Below are 15769 nucleotides of genomic sequence, written 5' to 3'. Positions count from 1 at the left end.
ATTATTATTATTATTATTATAACAATAATTTATTATTATGAAAATGCATTTTATTCAAATATTTGAAATCTTACCTTATTTCAATTAAATGATCATGAATAAAAATACTAAAAAAAAACAATTCAATCGTCTTTTTATCCTACTAATTAAACTCAGAAACCGTTCATATTGTATTAGTTAGTTTTTCAATACAATAAATTGTGGGAACCTTAATTGTAGAATTTATTGATTTTAGCTTCAGTAAAATCCGAATGCTACCAAGTACAACCTATGACTGGACAATGATGTGAAAATTTAGTATTTACATTTCATCTTGTGATTGGGACAAACCTTATCTAAATGATACATAGTTATTCACGTTTTGAAATATCAGCGAGATAAAAAAAAAGTTTAAAAAATGAAGACTTTTGCAATAATTTTTCAATTTTTGTTCTGCAGTCCACAATTTCCTCATTTCTACTCTAGCGAATGAACGACTGAAATTGTTTTCTCATAGCTATCCAATATTATTACTTACTCGTTGGAGAACAAAATTTAGAACGAGAAAACCACTAGAGTTTGAAAAATAATTTTATGAAGATTCTTATGAAGACATGTATAATCTCTAGTGAGATCATCATGAGAAAGATAGAAGATCTACCTGGAATATCCATTGAAAACGTGAATTCAAACAATGTAAGATATGCTGATGATACAGCTCTTATAGCAGATTCAATGGAAAAACTGCAAATAATTGTTTCCAAACTGGTTTCTGAAACTGAAAGGAAAGGCTTGCAAATTAACACCAACGAAACAGAGTGCATGGTTATCAGTTAAAGCAAAACCGCCCCGATCTGCTCCATAATCATTAATGGTTAACAGGTGAAACAAGTCAACAGCTTCAAATATTTTGGAAATCTGATTACCTCAGGGTGTAAATGTGATATGGATACCAAAAGAAAGATAGATATGGCAAAAATGCATTATCAAAAAAATGAAAAACATCCACACTCATAGAGACACACACACGCACACCCATACACGCGCACACACAAACATGTATGCTAGTAAAAGCAAAAAAATTTAATCACATTTTGAAATTATATTACATAAAGTATGAAAAAATTAAAATTTGTGCCGTCTTGAAAAACATTAGAGTGTAACAACATAAAATGTTTGTCTTGAGCTATCCCTTTCTACCAGCATACGTATTTTTCTTCATTTTTTCATTTAACCCTTAGATGCAGACTTGGTTATTCACGTTTGAGAGCCTACGGCTATCACATCCATCTTGATATCAACAATTTTTCTTCACAAAAAATTTTTCAAAATCTTTTGAAGTTTTTTTTACTTTCGTCAATTTTAATCAGACTAACATTTTTATTTTAATATTTTTTCTTAAAAGGTTTTTTGTTGTGGAAATAATTTATCTTTTCAATCTAAAGTAAGTAAAACCAAAAAAGTTCTTTCTTTATATCATAAACTTTTGCATAATCCTATTGGAATAACATTTCCAAAAAATTTTAAACTTTCAACAAAATATATATTTAAATTATTGCTAAACACATACAAATTTATTAATTTGATATTATTCAAAAGCATTTATTAACAAAAAAGAAAAATTTTGAAAAATATTGACGCCTTAAGGAAATTGTGTAAAGACGGAACAACCCAATTTTTAATGCAACTACATATTTGTCAACAAATTTTCAGAGTTTTTTAAATAAAATCAAAATGTAAAAAACTATCTTAAAAATATAATTCACCACACGGGAAGTTAAACACCATTGGAGATGAACTGAACCGAGAAGGTCAGAGGTCAAAGACCGGGTCATGTCTCATTTTGACCTTATAAAATCCATTTTGCGATCATTTTGACCTTATAAAATCCGACGTGCGAAAGTATCATGAGGTCAGTTTAATATTTGACCTGGATTATTTTTTTTTGTCATTCTAAAAAATTGGTCATTGATTTTCTGAAAAAAAGTAATTTTTTTGACAAAAAGTTATCGTTACCCATGTATAATCTTTAACTTTTTCTTGAATTTTGTTAACATTTAACATCCTCTTGTTAATAGTTGTCGAAAAATATTCGTACTTTAAATTATTTCAACAATTTTCTGCTTCAATAAACTCTTGTTTGTTTTTTTTTCTAGAAGTTATGAATGCTTTTTTAAAGGATTGAGACTGTAATTGAGATTGAAAGCAGCAGCTTTTTATAACTGCAAGCTGTTGTAACCCTTGAACTGCCTATGCAAATGCAAAACTACAAACTCTTCACATAAAATGTAATTAAAAATTGCACAAGTCAAACATTCACATCTACTGGTTGGTTGATCACAAAACATTGCAATCGTATTGCTTGTAAGTTTATAAACATTCTACATAACTACAAACGTTTCTAATGTTTCATTTTGGAAGTCAAATTGTGAACAAGTAGACTAAAGCGAGCGTGTTCTACTCACGATAAAAAGTTTTCGACTAACTAAACATTCATTTGTTTGTGTGCTTGCATGTAAAAATGCAGACCACCATACTGTTTCATTCTACTTCCTTCTTTGTCCTTTATTAAATTTTCTGATTTATATAGCTCGTACAATTTTTATGAAGAATTTTTTTGCCATGAAACGTGCAGTCTGGCTTTGTTGTTATTGTTATCCATGGGGCCATCACTCAAGTTGCACCCATTGTCAGAAGATGAATGGGCGTGAAAAATGAAGATTAAGAGCCATGTTGACATTGGTTCTTGATCTACTACAATTCTCACTACTACTACTATTACTACTGCTACCACTACTACTACTACTACTACTGCTGCTACTACTGCTACTACTACTACTACTTTAAGCGCAAGAAATCCATAGAGTATACAAAATATACAATACAAATAACATACATACAAGACACACACACAACACACACAACACACACACGAAACAACATCCACACAAACACACACACACATAAACACACACACACAAACATAAACACACACACACACATGCCCTATCAAACATAAGCCTAAATATGCCTGTCACATTGACCTGCATATGAAACAACTGAAAATTCCATCCTGACATATCAAATCAATAGCAAACGACCGACAAATTTTTTCGGCCAGCAATATCTGCAGCTCTACAGACAGGTGATATTTCTACCAGAAGGCATCTTTATGTGTATTTATTGAAAATTTTCAAAAGAGTTTCATCAAATTTTCTGTTTTCACTTCAAAAAAAAGTTAAGTCATTTATTTAATGATTTTCTTCACAAACTTAATTACTAATAATGTAGAAATGTTAGATTTTTAGGCCATTTAATAATTCAACCTTTTGTTTCGGAATTTTAGCATCTAATACACTTTTGCAACCAAAATAAATTAAAAAACACACACACACACAAACAAACACAAATACACACACACAAACAAACAGACGCACACAAACACGAACTTCTCTATTTAAATGTTTCTTTTCAAGAATGAAAGAATAAATGCAGTTATAAAGGTACAGACAGACGAAATGAAAAGCGCGTAACGAAAAATGGCATTCGCGCTTATTTTTAACCGTCTGGGTGTGGTGCTTTCTTGTTTATGAACATCGTTTGGTTCCACGACTTTTGTAAAATTTTTAAATTCCGTGTTTGCGATCATGAGAAGACCTGAAGAATTGTATATTGTATACGTCTACCAGACAGTAAGAACGCACACTGAATAAAGCAACATTTAAAAGGAATACGTTTAAAAAAATTTTGAAAACAACTTTTCAGCAGAAAATTTTAAACTTCATCCCATACCTCACATTTCAACAAAATTCCCAAATGGAACTTGAAACAAAAAGCCTTTCAAAGTTGATAGCAGATGCATGCAGCTCCACTAACAACAACAACAGCAACAAAAACAAAATCAACAACAACAAAAACAACAGCAACAAAAACAACAAAAATAATAACAACAAAAACAACAACAACATCAACAACAACAACGACAACAACAACAATAAAAAAAGCAGCAACAACAACACTTCCAACTAATTTTTTACATCCTAAACGCACGGCCATTCTCATATTTGTAACAATGTTGGCAACAGTAAATACAGTGAATATGAAACGAAGTCACAAAAACTTCGAAAATAAATAACGTCAACTGAAGCAGAATTTGAAGATGCATCGAGGCCTATGCAATATTGTTGAATCAACAAAACCAACACTAGGGAGTTTTACAATCGGAATTGCGTTGATAGTTAAATGCAATTAAAATCATTTTGAACCATGTGGAGAATTTTTTTTACTGATTTAATTTGTTTTTATGAATTATTTTTTTTAAATTTTTACATATTACTATATGACATTGTGAAAAATTTGTTAGAATCATTTGTCATTAACCGACCAAATGGTTTCCAATGCGAAGAAAAACATGTCATGCGCTGTTAAAATTCTTCAAGACGAAATAGTCTTGAGGTAAAGTTGGAAAAAAATTACAGATTTAAAAATTTAAAATATGAAAATTTAAAGATAAACCATTCACAGCACATAAATCTGTGGTAAAATGTGGAGGCGTTCATGGTTTCCGGCACTGCACTGGTGTAGCTGTGACTGGGTTCGAATGCAAAGATATTCCCAACAATCACATGCAAAAGGAGTGATGAGTACATTGCTATTAATACTTCCAAAGATTCACTGAAGAAATAATTCTTTAAAAATATGGAACCGCCTGGTCTCTAGAAACGTTTCTGTTTAAAAAATTTTGTACTTGAGATAAAATTATTCCCCATACAAAAATATTAAACTTGTATAGTCTAGAGACTGACTAATCTAGACACAGTGCAACCAACACGCCGTATTGTCTGTTGATACTTCAACGAAGGGTACATGTATAGTCTATAGACCGACTAATCTAGACACAGTGCAACCAAGACGCCGTATTGTCTGTTGACACTTCAGCGAAAGGTGCCTGCGTGAATCCATAAAAGTTTTGATGTGGCTTGATGAGATAATTGTATCGTGACAGCCTCGTAGTACGTGTTTGTGCCTGGTTACTTATATGTACCTATATGTATTTGAATAGGTATCTGTCATGTTCGTTTATATTTGTTGTTTTTTTTTATAAATCCTTGTTAATTAATTAATTTGTCGGAAATAAATTAAGTATTAAATTATCAGTCTAATCCAGAATTTTTTGACGTTTTTTTTTAGAAATTTTTTCAATAAATTTACGTAATTACAACAATTTTAATTTTTTGAAAAATGCAAAACGTTACACAACTATCACACATTCATAATATACTTGCATGACAATCATTTAAAGATGAACTAAGATACATAGATTCATACAAAGATTATAGATATATATATATATTATGAAATAATACAATACAATACTGTACAATTCAACACAATTCAATACAAAGATTATATATATATATTATATATATTATATATATATATATATTACGAAATTATAGAATACAATACAATACAATACTGTACAATTCAACACAATTCAATACAAAGATGATATATATATATATTATATATATATATGTATATATATATATATATATATATATATATATTACGAAATTATAGAATACAATACAATACAATACTGTACAATTCAACACAATTCAATACAAAGATTATATATTATATATATATATATATATATATATATTATGAAATTATACAATACAATACAATATTGTACAATTCAACACAATTCAATACATCAAAATACAACAAAATACAATAAAATACAATTCAACACAATACAATATAGTTCAAAACAATACAATACAATACAATACAATACAATACAATACAGTACAACACAATACAATACAATACTATACCAAAACAATATATTCAGCAAACACCACAGTTTACTAACATAACAACTTCTAGAAGAATCTGCCCAAAGAGTACAAACAGACCTATGCATGCAATCAAATCATTTTACGGAATGAATTCAAGAGACGACTTGAGCGTATTCCGACTAGAAGCGAGTTGTCAAGGACAATACAAATTTGTTTGCTCATGTAAGGGGCTGTGGTGTGTGTCAGTATGTATGTGTGTGAGTATGTGTGTGCGTGTGTGTATGAGAATGCGTGTGTGTAGTTAAAGGTTAAAGGTTAGTGTGTATATAAATATATTTAAAAACAGAGAGAAACAGAGAAAGAGAGAAAGAGGGAGGGAGAGAGAGAGAATGAGACTTCGTTTAAGAATGATGTGAATTTGTAATCACCGTACCCTTGTGTTTGTTAGCATGAGGAGTGTTCAACATTTATTGCCACACACACTCATCCATAATGTATCATGGCATTGTTTTAAGGACCAACACGAACGAGCAGAATCATATTTTTGTTGGAAAATAATTCATCTGAAAGTTAATAATATCTATATATAGATATGCAAATATATGGAATTAAAGACAAAGAGACAAACATTTACACACACACACACACACACACACACACACACACACACATACAGACACACACACATTTACACACACACAGAGAGACACACACACAGACAGACACACACATACGCACACACACACTTACCTACGTATACACAACCATATTTCAAATTAATCAAAAACATAAATTACATTGAACAATACTGTTACAACATTAAACAATAATACTCATACAATAAAACCACGCATATTTATTGCTGCAAGCTCTTTGCCCAACATTAATTAGTTCGTATTGATATGGTATCATTACAAATGTAACTAACTATATTGTGGTATATACATTGTGGTAACTTGCGAAAGCATTTTTTTACTTGTATCATTCCTGTATAGAATAAATTACCAGCCAATATAGTGAACTGTGCCACTGTTGACAGATTTAAAAATTCCTGGATGATTATTGGAAGTATTAAAGTTTTAAATACAACTGGAGAACGGAAGCGCCTAGATAAACTCGCAATCCTCTGGAATGTATTTGTTGGTGATGTGCGGACGTGTGTGTAGCAATGTGTGAGTGCTTGTGCGCTTTGTGTTGATGTATTCATTGGTTTACTTATAAGTGTCAGGATAACGATATATATGATATACATTCTATGTTAGGTGCACTTGTATGGCTAGAGGTGCTGAGAATTGGTAGTGTCGCTTCCATGATACGTACCGGTCAATTGTGAAGTTGTTGTTTATTGGGCAGGTGTGTTTGTTCTGTTTTATTTGTTTGTTTTCTGCACTTGAGACTTCATTATGTATGAGAATGGCCGTCTATAATTCTAGGATTATGAGAATGTAGGTATGAGAATGACCGTCTATAATTTTATGATTTTGGCATAGATTCTCAACACCGTTAAGTAATAAATTAATTAATTTGGAACTAACTACATTTATTTATAATAGTTTTCAGGGTCGACAAGGATGGTGTGGCTACGAGGCTTGTCTTCTGCAGTGGACGATGTCGTGAAGTTGGATTGGTGATGGCCGGGATGAAGTGACGGATGGCGTGGCACCGGCTATGAGGACTATGCGTTGGACTGACTGAAAGATACATATTGCATCTATATACACTCAATTATTTTGTTATGGATATGGTACTGTAGTTTATTTTAATTGTTGATGTTATTATTATTGTATTTATTTAATTTTTTTTTGTCATTACTATTTCATATTATTATTGTTTTTTGGATATTTAAATTATTATCACATAGTAGATATGAGCATATGGAATTTAATCTACGCTCATTGTTTAAATGTTATGTTATGTTATATAAATATGTAGAAATATCTGTGTGTGTGTGTGTGTGTGTGTGTGTGTGTGATATATAAATATATGTATATATATAATGTGATATAAAAATCTGTAAAAAGATCAGTGACTGTGTGCGTATGCGTGTGTGTGTGCGTTTATATTTTTGTGTTTTTTTACATAAATATATTTTATATCTTCATATATCTTCATATATATATCTATGTTTCGAGCATGAATTCTGGGATTTAATCTGCTTTATGTATACACACGCGAGTCTGAGAAGCTGCATGCCAACAGGCTATCAGGAAGATTTTATTAAAATTCTTATGAGAAATGTTTTGAAATGTGTTTGGTTTTTTAGATTTTCAAAAAAATAGAATAAAATAAAAATGGTTCAGTTAATAATTGAAATATTTGATTTAAAATAGCTTGGTGTAATACTTTTTTTAATTTATAAAGCTTGATATAAACATATTATAACTAAAAATTTATATTTGCTTGAAAGAAATGTGTTGGATATTTTTTGTGAAAAAATAATCTTACACAGCAGCAGTTTGCATGGTTCTACTTCATTCTACTTCATTCATGTTTTATTTTCTATTTAGTTTTGTTTTGGCTATTACAAAGAGCCAAATAAATAGCAGCGAGAACATGTGGCTTTTATTTTGTTAATATTATGTTTGTAATAATTCATTTGAGGCTATTGTAGTAGTTGAAGTAGCTGTAGTAGTTGTAGTAGTTGCAGTAGTTGTAGTATCTGCTGTAGTTGTAGTAGCTGCAGTAGTTGTAGTATCTGCTGTAGTTGTTATAGCTACAGTAGTTATAGTAACTGCAGTAGTTGTAGTAGCTGAAGTAGTTGTAGTAGCTGCAGTAGTTATTGTAGCTGCAGTAGTTGTTGTAGCTGCAATAGTTATTGTAGCTGCAGTAGTTATTGTAGCTGCAGTAGTTGTTGTAGCTGCAGTAGTTATAGTAACTGCAGTAGTTGTAGTAGCTGAAGTAGTTGTAGTAACTGCAATAATTGTAGCAGCTGTAGTAACTACAACAGCCACATATGTTATAATTTTAGCTGTCGGTGCTCATTTTGCTGAAAGGCATTTTTTATTGCAGCTCGTTTTGCCGGGAATGGCTGAGTGGTGAGAGTTGTTCTCAGCGGTCTCATCTGTTTCAATTGCACACTTTAAATAAAGCACGTTAACGGAGAACATTTGTCACCAGGGCGCACGCACACATACACGTCCACACACACACACACACACACACACACACACATCCACGCACACACATTCACACATCCACCCATCCACACACACACACACATCCACATACACACACGACCACACACACACACACGCACACACACATCCACGCACACACCCACACAGCCACGCATACACACACTTGCGAAAATCACACATCTACACACACATACATGTCCAAACACACACACACACATCCACACACACACATACAAAAATATCACCGACACTCACATACAAACACAACAAGATCCACACATTACTTGCTCTGCTCATGCTCGAACTCATGAATCACATGAACGTACCTATGATAGCAGATATAAAATAAAATACGTTTGCATATATAAGTCGTTAACACATAGAAATGCCAAATTCACGGATTTTAATCTATTTAAATTCTAAGTTTTCCACACAAAGATGGGCAAATAGCTGTACATACTATCACGCACATACAGACACCTCTAAATTAAATATTTACGAAGCTATAAACACGCACACACACTTTCACATAAATATTACACACACACACATTTCCTCAACACTCACACATACACCACACACACACCACACACATACACACAAACCCACACAGCACACACATTAATTCTGAAATATCTAAACAGACGCCTTTATAAATAATTTCCAAAACATGCGTCATGGAATGCATTGACACAGAGAAGGAATCCCATGACATGAGAAAATCACGCCTTCTCTGATTAATATTTTAGTCTTGCTTCTATCCACCACACCGAACACGAACGGACCTCATACTGATTAACTTAAATGAATATTCAAATACGCAAATGAACCAAACACCACGTGCATGTATGAATATTCATGTATGCTAATGATTCACCATATTTCTAATTTTTTCCTGGCTTAAGTGATTGTATTCATCAGAGTTATGGATTGACTAATGCAGATGAAACGACTGGCCGATTCATCAAAACATGCACACACAATATGCCTGCATTTGTAACAATGGCCCGTGTAAATACAATACTTTCCTATATGCAACGAAGCTTTTGTTTGAGTGTACGTTCGAATATTGTACATTTTAGCGGATGAAAAGATTCTTTTGTACAAAATAATTTTTTATACCTGATGAAGGACGAGATTTATTAAAAATATTTTAGGTTGGTGATAAAAGAAGCAGACTGTTTTGTTTCCAACAATTTTTTTTAAGGAGCACTCATAAAGATTTAAAGATTGTATAAATATATTATACATAGTTCACTGATACGTGTATATAAATACATTCAAAAAAAACATTCGATAACATTTTTAAGAATGTGCATTGCGTTTCAACTGAAAGTAACCAACAACTATTGAAAACAACAAAAATACTCTAATTGCGAAAACAATATAAAAACTAGAAGGAGAAAAAATATCGCTTCATAAAAAATACATGACCACAAAATGCTTGCAAATTGCTGTTTGACTTCTGGTCAGTAGTAGCGAAAACAAGGATAATTTGCAGGAAATTTTTATTTTAGGAGAGTTCTTCTAAGTGGGATTAATACCAATTGATGCCCAACTTTTTATATTACAAATTTTTCAACCAGTGACTCAAGTAGATAATTTGCATTATTTCGTAAGCATACAAATACAAATTTTTTTAATGGTAATCTGGATGTGGTGTGGATTTTAAAAACTTAAACCCTGAACCAGAAAAAGTTTCATAAAATTTTCGAATGAATTTATAACATTACAGAAAATTTTTTTTAGATACAAATCTAATTAAATTTTGGGATATAGAACACGTCCCTCAATCACATTTGATTAAAAATTTCATCAAATTTTTAAAAAATGGACAAAATAAAAACTTTCTTCACACAGAGGAAGCATTTTCTCAAACGATCCGAACGAATAAAACTCGTGAGGTGGACCAAAGTTCAATTGGAATCATAATAAAAAAAAAATGGATGAGCAGATGAATATCAGAATTCGTTCTATCTTTGTGTATGCAGACAAACACACACACACACACACACACAAACACAATCACACAAACAAACATAAAAATACTATATACATATATACAATACCAACCAGTACACAAACATTTAAATACATGTAAAAATGTATATACAATATAAACAGAAAATGTATGCACCTATATGTAGACATAGAATTGTATATACATATATATGTACACAATACAATGCTTACATACAAAAAAACAACAAATACATACATATATATAAATATATATATATATATATGTATATATATATATATATGTATATATACATACAAACATATACAATATGAGTACTATATAGCATGTGTCTATGTTTGCCGTTGGACGCGTCCGCCATCAGCCAGGCAAGATTTAAAAAAAATTGTCAAAAATTTAATTTTAAAGTTCAAATAGTATTCAGCGCAAATAAGCACCACCAACAACAATTTTAACCAGCAACCAAGTCATTTTGAACAAAATTATTATCTTCAACAACAAACACAGCAACATTTTTTTCGAAAACATCAACAACATTTTCTTGAAAATTACAAAAAAACATAAAAACTGAACCCTAACAACAACAACAACAACGAAAACAACAACATTAATTACAACAGCAACAACAACGACAACAACAACATCAAGTACTACAACAACATCAGTTGCAGCTACAACAACAAATACAACAATTACAACTACAACAACAACATCATCATCAACAACAACAACATCAAATACAGCAACAAAAACAACAACAACGACAATAACAACAACAATTACGACATCAACACTAACAACATCTACAACAGTGTGTGATAACATTTTGAAAATTTAAAACAACATTTTCAGCCATGTTGTCTGGTCGTGGATTATGTATAGGATATCATTCATCATGATGGAAATCCTTAACGAACATTTCATTACCGGTAGTTTTTCGTCTTTCTTGGCTTAAGATGAACAATTTTTCTAACATTTCACCAGCTTTAAACTTTAAAAATTATGTGAATTCTACAGATTTTTATTCATAATCAACTTGGCAGTATATCTACATTATATTTTATCCATGTAACTGAATTACTGTGCTAGATGCTGAAACTAAATAAAAGTTAAGAGTGTGGTTAATTTTTGTAAGAATATGAAGATGCTTTAAACACCATTTTTCATAAATAAATCTTGCATTTTATATTTATTTCTCAGTGATAAACGTTAAACGGTTAAATCTTATGTTTATTATAAATTTTTATGTGGTTTTTTGAATAATTTTTTTTTAAATGAACTCCAACTACTGATTGTGTCCTGGGTTATTGTCAGAATTAAATATTCCATCATTTTATGTGAGTTGTGGCTTTTTTTTCTTTCCAAGTAAGTTTTCTAAACAACTCTAAACAAAGTACTGAAACATTTCAATCAGTTCATTGGACCTCCTAGTCACAATTTTTTGACCCCTCTATCCCACGCACAGCCCTTAACATTACTCACATATAATATCATTTTTTAATTCTGGATTTAGTTTTAATTTTGGTACGTTTGTATTACAATAAAAAAAATAATTAACTAAGCGTGAAAATATTCAAATTTTTACCTTACAAACTTGGCACAATTGCATGTATTGACCGAGTTCGAATGCGAAGGGATCTATGGCTATCAATTTCGTTTTATATGTATGAAGCATTCCTTCATTGTTTCAAGCTTATTTGCATATTACACTGTGTGTGTGTGTGTGTGTGTGTGATTGTGTATGTGTGTGTATGTGTGATTGTGTGTGTGAAGGTGTGTGTGTGTATGTATGTGTGTGTGTATGTGTGTGTGTGTGTGCGTGTGTGTGTGTGTGCGTGTGTGTGTGAAAAGTTTCACCACACTGCACACATCAGCATCTGGAAGTCAATGCGTTCAATCACATTAACTCTCTGAAATAATATTGACACTACTGAGTGAGTCACACACAACACAATATTAAATGTTTGGCCGGCGGTTTTTATGAGTGAATAAACAAATGAATGAATAAACAAACGCATGAACGAACGAACGAATGAGTGAATGAAATAATGAGGGAATGAATTAATGAATGAATGAGTAAATGAGTGAGTAAATGAATGAATAAATAAATGAATGAATGAATAAAAACATATAATCTTGTACCTATTTGTATAAAGTAATTCTATGAATGTGTTAAGAGATCGAATTAAGACTGAAAAAAAAACATTCGTTCACCCAAGCTCGAACTGAATTTGCTCTAATTGAATTCGCAAATACTTGGGAAGATGATGATGACAATGATGATGATGGCGATGATGATAATGATGGTGAAACAATGGTGATGGAATGATAGTGATGGGATGATAATGATGAAATGGTAATGCTAACAATAAAGCTGACAAAGACAATAGAAAAGATTGAGGACAAGAAAGACAGGCTAATCATTTTGACGTTGGTGGTCGTTTTTGAAGCTGCTGAAGCTGTTGAAGTTGCTGCTGCTGCTGATGATGATGATTTAGATGCTTTCTTTCATATGATGTTATTCATATGATGATGGTGCTGAAATTTAAGATGATGGTACTGATACTATGAATACAAATACCAATAGTACAAACAATTAGCAACAACAACAACAACAACAACAACAACAACAACAACAACAACAATAACAATAGTAATAACAATATTAATAATGTTAACTCTCTTATTCAAAGCCAGGGTAATAAATAATTGAAACTGTGAAATGCAAAACAATGGAATGTCAATATAAAACCACTCTGTTCAATTCAAAATAAAAGTACAGAGCGGTGAAGTATATTCAAATTTAAATCTAATGAAAAATAATAATAATGATAATAATAATAAAAATAAGAATGATAATAATAATAATAATAAAAGCTCTAATAACGAATGAGGTAATAAATAGTGGTGGGAGATTATTGAAACGTAAAATGTCGCCAAGCCATCAGAGCAGTAGCAAGACATGTGTCGTTCGTCATCATCAGTGACGTCATTTTCATCGTCACCATCATCATCGTCATCATCGCCATCATCGTCATCATCATCATCATTAATGATCATCATCATCATTAATGATCCTCATCATTATATGATATTCGGTACGATGATTATGATGATGTTTTTGTCTTTGCTGTTGTTACTGATGTTGATTATGATAATTTTGTTGTTGTTGTTGTTGATGATGATGTTGTTTTTGATGTTGATGTTGTTGTTGATGTTGTGTTGTTGTCGTTGTTGATGTTGTTGTTGTTTTTGTTGTTGTTGATGTTGTTTTGTTGTTGTTGTTGTTGGTGTTGTTGATGTTGTTTTGTTGTTGATGTTGTTTTGTTGTTGATGTTGTTGTTGTGTTTTTGTTGATGTTGTTGTTGTTGTTTTGTTGTTGTTGGTGTTGTTTTGTTTTGTTGGTGTTGTTGTTGTAGTGTTGTTGTTGTTGATGTTGTGTTGTTGTTGTTGTGTTGTTGTTGTTGCTGGTGACGACGACGAAAACAAAAAAAGCATCAGCAACGTGCTACAAAAAGTTAATTGGGAATGACTGATCTGAACCGATGTTCTAAATAGGCTGAACCAATTTCGCTCCTACTGTTACTACAACCACTGCGGCTGTTGTTGTGGCTGTTGTTGTGGCTGCTGTGGCTGCTGCTGCAGCTACTAATACTACTACATCTACTGCTACTAGTGTTGATGCTATAACCGCTACTACTTTTACTACAGACAATTTTAGGAAACAGCATAGATATTAAAAACAACAAAATTATTTAAATCTAAAAAATCAACAAGCAATCTAAAAAAACATTTGACCAACCATCCAATCAACCAACCAGCCAACCAACCAACCAACCATTCAACCAACCAATCAACCAGCCATCAAACGAACCAACCGACCATCCAACCAACCAGTCAACCATCTTGAAAGACTTGGTGAAAGCGATCGTTTGGCACCAGTCAAAATCTTCAAAGGTACAACAAATAACTCGACTGTCATCAGCATAAACTTCCTGTCAAATGCTTCAGCGTACCGAAAAAACTAGTTAAAAACATCAAATAGTAAAAAAATTTACTTCAAAAACACAAAATCATATGGGATGGAGTAGTGGTTAAGTTGCTTGCTACTTATGTTCCAGTGACAGAGTTCGAAAGCAAAGTCATCCAGCTTATTTTTTTAACAATGTGTTGGACGAGGGACAAGCATGTATTGAAAGCAAGAACAGTGTGAATATTATACTATATCGTTAAACTTTCTATGAGCAACAGCAATACAACAGCGAATCTTTTTAAGAAAAACTAAACTATATAAAAGCGTCCTACCACATAAAAACATCTAAATGTAATAAACAACAATACAGCAATATTAACTCCAACTAAATAGAACAAAGTAACAAGATTAGCTTTACAGCAACCTAAACAACAACAAATTATCCAAACAACAACCCAAGAATCAACCAACAACAAATAAACTGAATAATCGTACATTTTTTTAATAATTTCTAAACAGCATCAACAGCAGAACTAACAACATCATGCACAACAACAAGAAAATCTACAGAAACGACGATAACAACAATATCACCAAAACAACAACAACTGCAGCAATAACATTACCACCACCACCAACAACAACAACAACAACACCATCACCAACAACAACACAAACAACAAACATGACAAAAACAACAACACCATCAAACACATCAACAACAACAACAACAACAACACAATCAAACACAACAACAACAACACCATCATCAACAACAACAACAACACCATCAAACACGACAACAACAACACCATCAAACAAAACAACAACCCAACAACACCATCAAACATAACAACAACAACAACAACAACACCATCAAACTCAACAA

This window comes from Helobdella robusta (assembly GCF_000326865.2).
Source record: "Helobdella robusta unplaced genomic scaffold HELROscaffold_44, whole genome shotgun sequence".
Taxonomy (NCBI): Eukaryota; Metazoa; Annelida; class Clitellata; order Rhynchobdellida; family Glossiphoniidae; genus Helobdella; species Helobdella robusta.
Note: the sequence above shows the minus strand (reverse complement) of the source record.